Source organism: Mastigoproctus giganteus, chromosome 6 (assembly GCF_048544385.1).
Source record: "Mastigoproctus giganteus isolate SK-2022 chromosome 6, ASM4854438v1, whole genome shotgun sequence".
Taxonomy (NCBI): Eukaryota; Metazoa; Arthropoda; class Arachnida; order Uropygi; family Thelyphonidae; genus Mastigoproctus; species Mastigoproctus giganteus.
This window is the reverse complement of record NC_143580.1, coordinates 155,206,171-155,218,942: the sequence shown is the minus strand read 5'-3', so window position 1 is coordinate 155,218,942 and position 12,772 is coordinate 155,206,171. Positions and strand designations below refer to the sequence as shown.

The following is a 12,772-nucleotide window of genomic DNA, read 5'->3' as shown; positions in this document are numbered from 1 at the left end:
GTATTGTAAAATGAAAAGGACCTGGAGGTAATAGTGCAGTCAGACGAAGTTCTCTGAAGAGTGTACAAAGGCTGCCAGAGCAGCTCATTGGGTTTTGGGAATGATATGTAGTAATTTTAACAGCAGGGATAAGAAGGCAAGACATAAGGCAATGATCAGGCCACACCTTGAGTACTGCGCACAGGTCTGAAGGCATCATTTTAGGAAGGATGTACCAAAAAGGGAAACAAGATTGGTGAGAGTAACAAAGGGGTGCTCTTACCAAGAAAGCCTTCAGTTCTGCAAATTGCCATGTCTGGAAACTAGGCACCTGTGAAGTGATCTGATTGAGGTGTGTAATGCTTTAAATAGCTTGAAACTAACACAATGCTGATGACATTCCTTTCTCTTGCTCAGACTTGGTCCTTAAGGCTGTTGCAGACATTCTCTCAGATAGGTCAGACAAGCGGTGCTTGCTACCTGGTAGCCTAAAACGCTGATGGAACTGATATTCAGGTGACACTCAAGTCAGGTGACCCAATATCGGCAAAGTCCGGAGAGTTTGTGAGAGCCAAATCCTTTGCTTGCAACTTCATGAAGGTGGGACTGTTAGTAATCCTGGATATGACTCCCATGTGTAAGCACATTGTTGGTGACCACCCAAGTGTGAACCAATATAAGCGAGGTGTGGCACCCACACCACATGGAGGAATGCCACCCCTCTGTGTTACTAGGCAATACTAGGTGGTAGATGACTCTCATCAACTCATGCCATACTACCACTTTCCCTATCGGAGGCTTGAAATGGTGAAAACCATGTTTAGTCTCCAGAGCTAAGTTTCGGTCAACCTTCCCCATCATGCAGTATGATTGATGTCTTTTGAGGTTATGATGAACAACACAGTGAGATCCAAACTTCCTTACATTTCGAGGGTACAGCTCTAAAACGGTGTTCCTAGGCCGTCTCACAGTTAGTACACCAGACCGAACCTATTTGTAACTCTCTAGGAAGCTTCCGGATCAGCTAATGCGTAATCTTACTGCCTCTACTCTGCCAGATAGTGACTGGAGGGAGTCCGAGTAATGTGCCTGTGGAGGGGGGGAGGCATTGTCAATGCCACATTATGCCAAGAATCGCAGTATATTCTTATCGTGTGTACACCACATCCAAAAATTTCATTACTTCATACAGCATTTCCCTGTCCCACTCTTTCTTACTACTAAATACACCATGAATTGTCAAACTAACAGAGTAAACTTATTTGCGAAAAGATCACAGCCTCCCAAACACTTACTAGTTCATTTCACAAATATATGTGGTGTCAGTTCTAATCTCAATAATGTCCATTTCCACTTAGTCTGCAAAAATCCCATGTACTTTTTTTTGACAGAATCTCAGTTATCGGTTGATTCAACCACTGCTCATCTCAGTTTCCCAAATTATTCGTAGTATGATTCCTTTACCCTCAAACGTGGTACTTGTGCATATGCCAATTCTGGTATACAAAGGTCAGAGACTTGATAATTTGGAATCTCCTCTTTTCGATCTTCTCTGGCTTAAAATCGCTCTACCTCATTCTGTCAAATTCATCTGTTGTCTCCACCATTTTCCCAACTCCACTAATCACTTGGAGCTCTTTGACTTCCTCTCTTCGCAACTTGACTTTCTCCATTCCAACTTTCCTAACAGTGAGGTAATTTTAATGTTCACAACTCCAGCTGGCTTCCGTTTTGTAGTCACACAGACTCAGCTGGTCGAGATGCTGAGGCTTTTCAATTACTAATGACCTTGCACAGACTGTTCATTTACCTACCAGGTAAATGAACAATCTGTGCAAGTCCGGTTCATTTACCGGACAATCGTAACCATACAGCCAACATGTTTGATCTTTTTCTCACAAACAACCCTTCTAAGTATACGGTCAAAGTGAGCGGTTCTTTAGGCATCTCAGATCACAACTTGGTGATTGTCACTTCTCCAATGGAGCCTTTAACTCGTGGCTATTCCCAACCTAGTGTTGTTTGGCATTACAAGAATGCAAGATTTCTTTTCTTCTTTTCCTCGGTAAGATTATTGTTTCAAAACTTCTGATGTCAACATTTGCTCAGATTGTGTCAGTGAAATTATTCTTGTAGAAATGGAATCCTTTATTCCACATTCCACCATAAAACCTTGCACTTAATCTAAGTCACAGGTTTTCCAATAAAATTATGCAATCATAATTGGCTTGCTTCCAATTCTTCAGTTTCGTTTTCTGGCTACAGAAGAGCTCGCAACAACTGTAAAGCAGTTCATCGGTCCAAACTAGATTTTGAACAGGCTAAGAGTAGAAAACTTGCTTCTTGCACTGATGGTAGATCAGCAGTCTGGTCACTTGCCAAAGCTCCAATATTGGCTCCAACTTTTGTCCATCTCTGCTCCCAAACTCAGTCAAAAACAGATGGTTCTGTTGTCACTTCAGCCAAGGATAAAGCTCACCTGCCAGCAACCCATTTTTCTTCGAACTCATGTATTAATGATCTTGGTAAAACACCTCCCACTAGTCCCAGCATGCTCCATTCAATGCCACCTGTAGTTTTCTGTCAAAAGGTTGTCAGAAGGATTTTGATGAATCTTGATGCTAAGAAAGCTCCAGGTGGTCCCGGATGGTATTTCTCCACCTGTTCTCAAAACCTGTGCTCCTGAACATACTCATGTTCTTTGCTGCCTTTTTTTCACTTTCTTATTCCAAAGGTGTTTTTCGTTCTGCTTGGAAATTTGCTCACATCCAACCAGTTCCTAAAAAAGGGTGACAAATCCCTCCCATCAAATTATCATCCCATTGCAATTACTTCTACTCTTTCTAAAGTAATAGAGAAATCAATTAACCACAGACTCAAACTATCTAGACACCTTCCGTCTGATCAACGATTGCCAGTATGGATTCCATCAGTCTCAATCCCCTGGTGATATTCTGGCTTATGTTACCCATTTATGGACAAATTCAATGGAAAAGCTTGGTAAAACACAAGCAGTTGCTCTTGACATCTCAAAGGCTTTCGTTCGTGTTTAGCACAAATGTCTTCTAAACAAGCTTCCATCTTATGGTTTGCCAACTGTTTTTCATAATTGGTTATCCAGTTTTTCTCTCTGACCACTCACTGAGGGTGATTATAGATGGTTCTGTGTCGTGTAACTTCTCCACTAATGCTGGTGTTCCCCTAAAGGTTCAGTTCTTTCCTCCACTCTTTTCCTCTTGTATATTAATGACCTTCTTCCATTCACTAGAAATCCTATCCATAGTTTTGCTGAAGATAGCACATTGCATATGACTTTCCAGTTTGAAAAACCTTCCCTTGCTCAATCAGCTTCAACTTCTCGAATATCTGCCACCAATTCCTTAAATGCCGATCTCCAGTGGGGGCCAAAGATAACTTAGTCGACTTCAATCCTTCTAAAATGTAGTCCTGTCTTATGTCTCACAAAAAAGATTCTTCTGCTTCTATGCTTATCTTTGGTAACACTCCGATTTCTAGATAAGATGATATATCTCCTTTACGGATTACCCTGACCTCTAATCTCTCTTGGCACAAGCACATTACAAGTATTGCTTCCTTTGCATGTAAAAAACTTGGTTTTCTTTTTCACTTTCAGCATTACTTTTCTTCCAAACTGCTGTTCACTCTGTACAAATCGCAAATCCACCCTACCATGGAATATTGTTCCCACATCTGGGGCAGTGCTCCCAACACTTCTCTCAGGCTTCTAGATGCCATTCAGAAGAGGGCAGTTAAGTTCATTAATGACTCATCTCTAACAGTCTCTCCACTCTGTCTCATAGACGTACTGTTTCTGCTAGATGCCTTTTCTACAGATTAGCATTAGTAGAGGCATACGATGCAAGAAAGCAAGCTTATGCAGCATCATCGAAAATAAAAAATTCCGATTTCACCCCTCCATTCGTTCCAAATACCTGTCCAGCTCAGCCTTAAATTTATTTAGGCTATCAACTTCCACAACAAAAGATGGAAGTCTGTTCCACCAATCAACTATCCGCTGGCTAAAGGCAAACATTCACACATCTATTCTACAACTGTCTTTCCTCAATTTGAATTTATGCCCTCTCAGGTGATTATTCTGAGCAAGAGGAAGAATCCCATCAGCATTGAGCATGTTCAAACCATTCAAGGCTTTATACACCTCAATCAGATCACCTCGCAGGTGCATAGTCTCCAAACACTGTAATCTACAAAACCGAAGCCTTTCTTCGTAAGAGCAACCCTTTGTTCCATTCACTAATCTTGTTCCCTTTCCTTTAGTCGTTCCAACCACTCTACATCCTTAAAATGAGGCCTCCAGACCTGTATACAGTATTCAAGGTGTGGCCTGACAATCGCCTTATACAAGGGGATAATCACTTCCTTATCCCTGCTAGAAAAATTCCCGTATATCATTGACAAGACACCATGAGCTACTCTTGCAAACCATCTGCACTGCTCAGAAAACTTCATATCTGCCTGCACAATTACCTCCAGGTCCTTTTAATTCTCTACCACTGTCAGTGTAGTACTTTTTTTTAGGTCCTAGCCACTGAAATTCCAGAAAACCAGGTGGCAGGACCCGCCAGAGCAACTTTTTGTGATACTGGACACACCCAGCTAGCCTCCACATGGCGAGGTATGAGCAACATCGGGCCCCACTAGGGGCCTGGCAGCCAATAAGCTGGACAAACAATGGACACAACACATCACACTGCACAGACATTGCCCACACACTTTCAAGTCTCTGGCTTGACAGTGTACTGTTCTCAATACAGCGAACACACGCAGAGATGGCAGAAATCCCAGGTGCCGTCTGACATGAACATACCTTTGATATAACTGAGAAGCAGTAACATATCAACTCTGTGGTATTACACTTGTCAGTGTAGTACCACAGATTTGATATGTTATGCTTCCCAGTTATATCAAAGGAAGCAGCAAAGGAAGTAAGCAAACACTACGCCATAATTATGAGAGCTTCTTTCGACTCGGGGAGGGGGGGGAGTCCAAAGAGGTTACAATGCACTGCAAATGTGACCCCAATTCACAAAGGAGGATCAAAGGGTGACACAAGTAATTATAGACCTGTTAGTCTAACTTCTGTTCCAGGAAAATTAATGGAGGCACTGTTAAAGAAGCATTGCAGGATCATCTGGACAACACTTCAAATATAGCTTGGACACAGCATGGTTTTGTTAAGGGAAAGTCTTGCCTAACCAATTTCATTGGATACTATGATGTGGTCACAAAGGAACTGGATGCAGGGAATAACTGATATCATATATTTGGATTTTAGAAATGCTTCTGATACTGTTGCACATGGAAGACTGCTGAACAAATTGGAGCAGTGTGGCATTGGAGGCAAATTGCTGCTATGGATAAAGGGATGGTTGAGTGGGAGAAGACACAGAGTGGTAATCAATGGACATTGCTCATCATGGACTAATGTTATTAGTGGAGTCCCTCAGGGAGTGTTGGATCCATTATTGTTTTCTGTATTTATAAATGATATATCAAGTTTAATGTCCAAGTTTGCAGATGATATGAAGGTTGGCAGGGTTGTTAAGGACACTAATGACAGTATGCTGCTGCAACAGGATCTAGAAAAGTTGAGGAGATGGGCTGAGAGGTGGCAAATGAAGTTTAACATTGACAAATGAAAAGTACTACATATGGGAAGCAGTAACCCCAGAATAACGTATCAACTCTGTGGTACTACACTGGCAGAGAATGAAAAGGCCCTGGGGGTAATTGTGCAGGCAGATATGAAGTTTTCTGAGCAGTGTAGACGGTCTGCAAGAGTAGCTCATGGTGTCTTGTCAATGATATACAGGAATTTTGCTAGCAGGAATAGAGGTGATTATCCCCTTGTATAAGGCAATGGTCAGACCACACCTTGAGTACTGTATACAGGTCTGAATGCCTCATTTTCAGAAGGATGTAGATCTGTTGGAATGAGTACAGAGAAGGGCAACAAGATTAGTGAATGGAACAAAGGGTTGCTCTTACGAAGAAAGGCTGAAGTTTCGCAAATTACAGTGTCTGGAAACTAAGCACCTGCGAGATGATCTGATTGAGGTATATAAAGCCTTGAATGGTTTGAGCATGCTGAATGCTGATGGGATTCTTCCTCTTGCTAAGGATTGAGGAAACCTAGTTGTAGGATAGATGTGCAGAAGTTTGCCTTTAGCCAGCGAGTAGTTGCAGACTTCCATCTTTTGTTGTGGAAGTTGATAGCCTAAATAAATTTAAGGCTGAGCTGGACAGGTATTTGGAACGAACGGAGGGGTCAAATGGGAGCATTTTTTTTTTTTGGCTGATGCTGCATAAGCTTGCTTTCTTGCATCATATGCCTAATACTAATTTAGTACTTTACATTTGTCAATGTTAAACTTCATTTGTCACCTCTCAGCCCATCTGCTCAACTTTTCTAGATCCTCTTTCAGCAACATACCATCATTAGTGTCGTCTGTAAACTTAAACATTAAGCCTGATATACCATCATCAATATCATTTATAAATAGAGAAAACAATAGATCAACACTGAACCCTGAGGGACTCCACTAATAACATTAGTCCACGAAGAGCAGTGTCCATTGATTACCACTCTCTGTCTTCTCCCACTCAACCATCCCTTTATCCATAGCCGCAATTTGCTTCCAATGCTGCACTGCTCCAATTTGTGCAGCAGTCTTCCATGTGCAACAGTATCAAAAGCCTTTCTAAGATCCAAATATATGATATCAAAGTTATTCTATGCATCCAGTTCCTTTGTGACATCATAGTATCCAATCAAATTGGTCTGACAAGTCTTCCCCTTAACAAACCCATGCTGTGTCTGAGCTATAACTGAAGTCTTGTCTAGATGATCCTGTAGTGCTTCTTTAACCAGTGCTTCCATTCATTTCCCTGAAACAGAAGTTAAACTAACAGGTCTATAATTCCTTGTGTCGCCCTTTGATCCTCTGTGAATTGGGGTCACATTTGTACATCTCCAGTCCATGGGTACCTCCCCTGAGTCCAAGGAAGCTCATGATTATGGCTAAGGGTTTACTTACTTCTTTGCTGCCGGATAGTTCCCATCCACCCCAGGTGCCTTTCTTATGTTTACCTTCAACAATTTCTCCTCCACTTTTCTCCCAGTTATTACAAAATCATCTAGCTCACTGCCAGAGTTTAGTTCACCTCTGGCATTCCCCTCCCTGAATAACTCCTCATGTGTGAATGTAGATGCAAAATACTCAATCAGTTTGTTCGCCACCTGAGCAAGATCATCAACAGTTGAACCATCTATATCCAGTGGAAAATTCTGATTCTTCCCCTTCCTTCTAAAGTTTACATAAGTAAAGAACTCTTTGCTGGTTTTTTTTTTTTTTTGCATCCTTTGCCAAAGATTTCTCATAATCTACCTTTGCGTGCCTAACCTCTTTTGTGACTTGATTATAGACCAGCTTATATCTATCATAGGCTTCCATATCACCCATTAATTTATGTATCCCATGCCTTTTTCTTCTCTGTCACATGTCTCATTAGTTCATCTGACATCCAATTTAGGCCTAAACTTTGAACAATATTTCTTATTTGGTATATAGAGCCTAGTAGCTTCCAAGATTAATTCTTTGAATGCTTCCCATTTTGAATTTGCTGTTGGTAACATCATCAGTTGGTCCCAACCTATGGAATTTAAATACTTTCTCAGACTTCCGTAGTCACCTTTACGAAAGCAAAAACCCTTCCCTTTACCCTCGACAGTAGTTACCTCTTTGAGTAAATCGCACTTCAGCACACTGTGATCACTACCACCTAGTGGTTCCTTTATCCGCAAATTCTTAATGCATGAAGAATCACTACAGATAATTAGATCAAGAGCATTACTCCTTCTAGTTGCCTCCTGAACATGCTGATGTAGAAAAAATCATCCAATAAATCCACAAAAGCCCTGCTAATGTGTGATTGACCAACCCACAAATTTCAGTCAATATCCATGATTTTAAAATCCCCCATTATAAGACTCTTTGATTTACTGGTCCACTCTATTTTGCTGTACAGTTTTTTTTATTATACTCATCAGAGTCATTAGGCCTATAACACACTCCTACTCTCAATTTTGATTTCCCAGTGCTTATGTCACACCAAACTGACTCGACACTGCACTGTCCAGCAATGTCGACTGGCTGCACTTCCTTGGATTTTGTGTTTCTTAACTAATAGCATAACCCCTCCTCCCTTCCTATCTTGTCTATCCTTCCTGTACACATTGTACTCCCCAAATTCCAGTTCGGCATTCCTTATATCTGTGTGACACCACGCCTCTGATATCCTAACAATATCTGCCTTTGATGTTTTGACCAACACCTCAAATTCATCAAATTTATTTACCAAACTCCTAGCATTGGTGTACACACAAGTATACATGCACCTGTTCCTATTCTTAGCTACTCTAACACAACCCATTGTTTCCTTGTACTGCAATGACTCCCAGCAGTCTCTGAAATCCCCTGCATCTTGTTTTACAGGCTGTTTCTCATTCCAATAGAAGCAGTACAAGAATCACTTTCACCTCTGCCAGCGGCTACAGTTAATCTATTAGTCCGTGTATCCATCCCCCAAGCTAACAGTTTTCCGACCCACCTAACAATGCCTCAATACCATCAACAAATATTCTTGCACCCTTTCTATTTAAGTGTATCCCATCCCCGTAGAAGCAGTCTCTCCTGTTAACAAGCACAGACTAGGTTGAGAAAAATTATACCCCTTGAACCTTGCACAATCTCTCCAGGGCTGAATTGATCGACAAAGCTCTCATCATATACTCCCTCCTAATGTGTCTAGGCAGAATTGCAGACACTTTCAAATTCAACCCTAATTCACAGCCCAGATACTTTCATGGGCACTGTTCTTCTGAATTAGCTACTATAATTCCCGCTCTCTCTCTCTCTCTCTTTTAAAACAGTCCGAACACGTGCCACCACTAGCCAACATTCATTTACTGTCCAACTTCAAACTCACAGAACCAACTTTTCGTCTACCTCATTTATTCATTCAACTGCCGTTTTCTGGAACAACCTTCCTTCATGCGTATTTCCTGAAAATTACAGTGTACAGATGTTCAAGTCTAATTTCAACAAATATCTTCTTTTGTCTTCTCAACCTCCAACCCATGCACAGTACTAAGTACTATGGGTTCTAATACCTCTCATGTTTGGGGATTTTCATAAAAAAATAAAAAAATTTAAAAAAAAGGCTATGCACATGTGGGAGAATAAATTCAAATTTGGGAAGAATGGTTGCAGAATAGAGGTGTAGAAGTTTTAGCTTCAGCCTTTGCTGGAACAAGCTGCCATCTGTTGCTGTGGAAGTGGATAATATAAATAAATTCAGGGCTAGCCAAACTACTGGAGGGGTTGGATAGGTAGGGTTTTTTTTTTTTTTTTTCATTTATGCTGAATAAGCTTGCTTTTTTTTGCACCATTTACCACTACTAATACTATAGTCATAACTACTGTCAACGTAAGGAAAAGGCTTTTGCTTTTGTAAGTGTGAATACAGTGGTCTCAGAGTTTAAATTCTAAGCAGTGTGGCCAACTGATGAAGTTAGCAACAGTAAATGTTAAATGAGAAGTATTTGGGGAAACAATCATAGAAACTACTAGACTTTTTATACAAACTAAGAAATACTGTTCAAGGCTTAGACTGAAATGGATGTCAGATGAACTGATGAGATTTGTGGCACAAAGAAGAAAAATGCAGAGGATGCATATAAATTATTAGGAACCGCACTAGCCTGTGATAGATTACACTAGTCTGTAACTAATTCACAATGTAGGTTAGGCAAACTAAGGCAGATGACAAAAAATCTCTAGCAAAGAACTGCAACAAAGACTTCTATGCTTATATCAGCAATAGAAGGAATTGCTTAAATCTCACTGATCAACTTGATGTCCGTGTTTAAACTGCTGAAGACTCTGCTCAGGTTTCTGATGAACCAAATAGATATTTTGCATCAACATTCACACATTGAGGAATTCTTTTTTTTTTTTTGGTGCTGTACAAGCTTGCTTTCTTGCATCATATGCCACTACTAATGCTAAAAACAATTTTTCTGGCACTTTCCTTTCAGTTATCATAAAATCATTTAGCTACCTTTTAGAGTTTGATAAACTTCTGGCATTCTTCTCTTCCTTAAAGAATTCCTCAATGTGTGAATGTAGATGCAAAATACTCATTCGGTTCAACAGAAACCTGAGTAGAGTCATCAGCAGGTTAAACAGTGACATCAAGTTGACCAATGAGATTTAACCTCTCCTTTTACTGCTAATATACGCATAGAAGTCTTTGCTGCTGTTCTTTTCATTTTTTGCTAGACACCTCATAATCTGCCTTAGCTTGCATAACCTCCTCTGTGACCTAATTACAGACTAGTTTATATCTACCACAGGCTTTGGCTTCTGTGGTTCCTATTAATTTATATACATCCCACGCATTTTTCTTCTTCTGTGCAACAAGTAAAAATATAATAGGTGCCTGGGATCTATCTGATTATATTAAAGGAGGCAGCAAACCCGTAGCCATAATTATGAGAGCATCCTTAGATTCTGGAAAGGTCCCTATAGATTGGTGATGTGTGCATGTATCCCCAATTCACAAAGGCAGTTCAAAAGGTGACATGAATAATTACAGACCTGTTAGTTAACTACTGTTCCTTGAAAAATAATACAGTCCCAAGTTAAAGAATAATGCAGGACCATCTACACAGGAATGCAATTAGACTGCAGTCACAGCATGGATTTGTTAAGGGACTGTCTTGTCTGACCAATCTGATTCAACACTATGATGCAAGAACAAAGAACCAGATACAACAAATTATTTTGATATCATACAGTTGGATTTCAGGAAAGAGTTTGATACAGTTGCACACAAAAGCCTGCTGTAGAAACTGGAGCAATCTAGCATGAAGGGCAAGATAAAGGGATGGTTGAGTGGAAGAAGACAATAGTGGTTATCAATGAGCATTGCTCTTCATAATCTAATGTTATTATTGGAGTCCTCTAGGGTTTAGCACTGGGCTCATCGTTGTTTTCAATATTTATTAATGATATTGATGTCTCAGTCTGCAGATGATACAAAGATTAGCAGGGCAGTTAATGACAGTAATCAATGTAAGCACCTGCAACAAGATCTAGAAAAATTAGGCAGATGGGCAGAAAAACATCACTTAAATTTAACATTGACAAATAAAGGTTCTGCTTGGGAATAGCAGTAATCCCAGCTTAACACACAACTCAATGATACTCCACTTAGCCTAGTGTGAAATGAAAAGGTACTAAAGATGTGGCCTGACCATGATTATCCCTTAGTACAAGAGATAATCAATGATCAGGCCCCATCTTGAGCACTGTATACAGGTTTGGAGGCCTTACTTTAGGAAGTGCTGTAGTTCTGCTGGAATAGGTGCAGAGCAGGGTAACCAGATTGGTGAAGGGAACAAAATGTTGCTCTTACATAGAAAGGCTTCAGTTCTGAAAATTGTAGTGTCTGGAGATGAGGCACCTGCAAGGAGGTCTGACTGAGGTATTTAGCTAAATGTTGATGGCATTCTCTTGCTAAGACTACACACACACACGAGAGGGTATATATTTAAATTTAGTTACGATGTTTACAGAATAGATATGTGGAAGTTTGCCTTTAGCCAGTGGGTGGTTGAATGTTGGAACAAACTACCATCTTTTGTAGTGGAAGTGAGTAGTTGAAATAAATGCAGGGAAGAACTGGAACGATTCTTTGAGGGGATGGACGGATGAGGTGTGTGTTTGTTTGTTTGTTTGTTTTATTTTGTTTTTGCTAATGCTCTATAATCTTGTTTTCTTCAATCATTCGCCACTAACTCAAAACGTATTGTTCTGGCACAGCACACAGCTGAGAATGCCAAAACTCGAAATGCTTATTGGACTGCCTGTAGAATTCCCAAAAATGTTACGAATAAATTTTATTGTACACAGAGCTCGTCTAACCGTAACCTCCGCTTCCATTGCTAATATTCCGCATGTTCATTCCTCTCGTGTCAGTCAATCTAAGCTTCAAGCGACCGGTGAAACATTCAATTTCAATAAATGCGAAAATGACTGGAGGGATATCAAAGTTTATTCCAATTTTTGTTAATTTATGGATTCGAACACTCTGAAAATAAACATTACATACCTGTTTATGGCAAAGCAATAAATCCCAATCAAAACAACATTTCAATTCATTTAACGCCACGTCAATCTGGAATCACACGTTGGAACCAGACAACTGCGTTTCACCTTGCGGTAAAAGTAAAAAGCAAGTATTATATTCAAGGCTTTTAAACAATATAAGAAATTTTAAATTATACTGTGAACATATATTAGCAGTATATGTGAAGACAATTTTTAGTCCTACCATATGGAGGAAAGGGATTTACATACAAAACATTTCAACAATTCCACCCCCCCCCCCAGCCTTCCTTTACCAAAAGTGGGTTCATTCTTGCGCAGTCCCAGGATTTTTTTTTAAAGGGAAGGAAGCTTCGGCAGTGCTACGGACCTCATTAGGTTAATCCCCATATATAATACAGTAAAATAAAAAATACATATTAATTTGATTTTAAGGAATACAGTCCAACCAGTAGGAGATCTGCAGACTTAATTAACAAGTACAGGTCAATAATGAAAAAAAACTCGCGAGTTAGGGTTAAATTTGAAAGTCTCTTCAACTCTGATAAGACGGGAGAACACGATGAGCGCCTTGTCAA

The 12,772-nt window shown here is 40.1% G+C and overlaps 1 protein-coding gene across 3 annotated transcripts in view; it reads right to left on the bottom strand.

The window, feature by feature from the left end:
• Window positions 1-12,449, bottom strand: part of Sec23 (transport protein Sec23) — a 250,336-nt gene extending 237,887 nt beyond the window's left edge. For 2 of the 3 annotated variants that reach the window (XM_090376546.1, XM_090376548.1), the window contains exons 1-2: window positions 12,421-12,449; window positions 12,199-12,302 (exon numbers count right to left, since the gene is read on the bottom strand). The gene's annotated coding sequence lies outside the window, so the exon portion shown is untranslated. The remainder of the gene's footprint in view (window positions 1-12,198; window positions 12,303-12,420) is intronic. The other variant, XM_090376547.1, reaches the window with a different exon arrangement.
• Window positions 12,450-12,772: the final 323 nt, after the last annotated feature.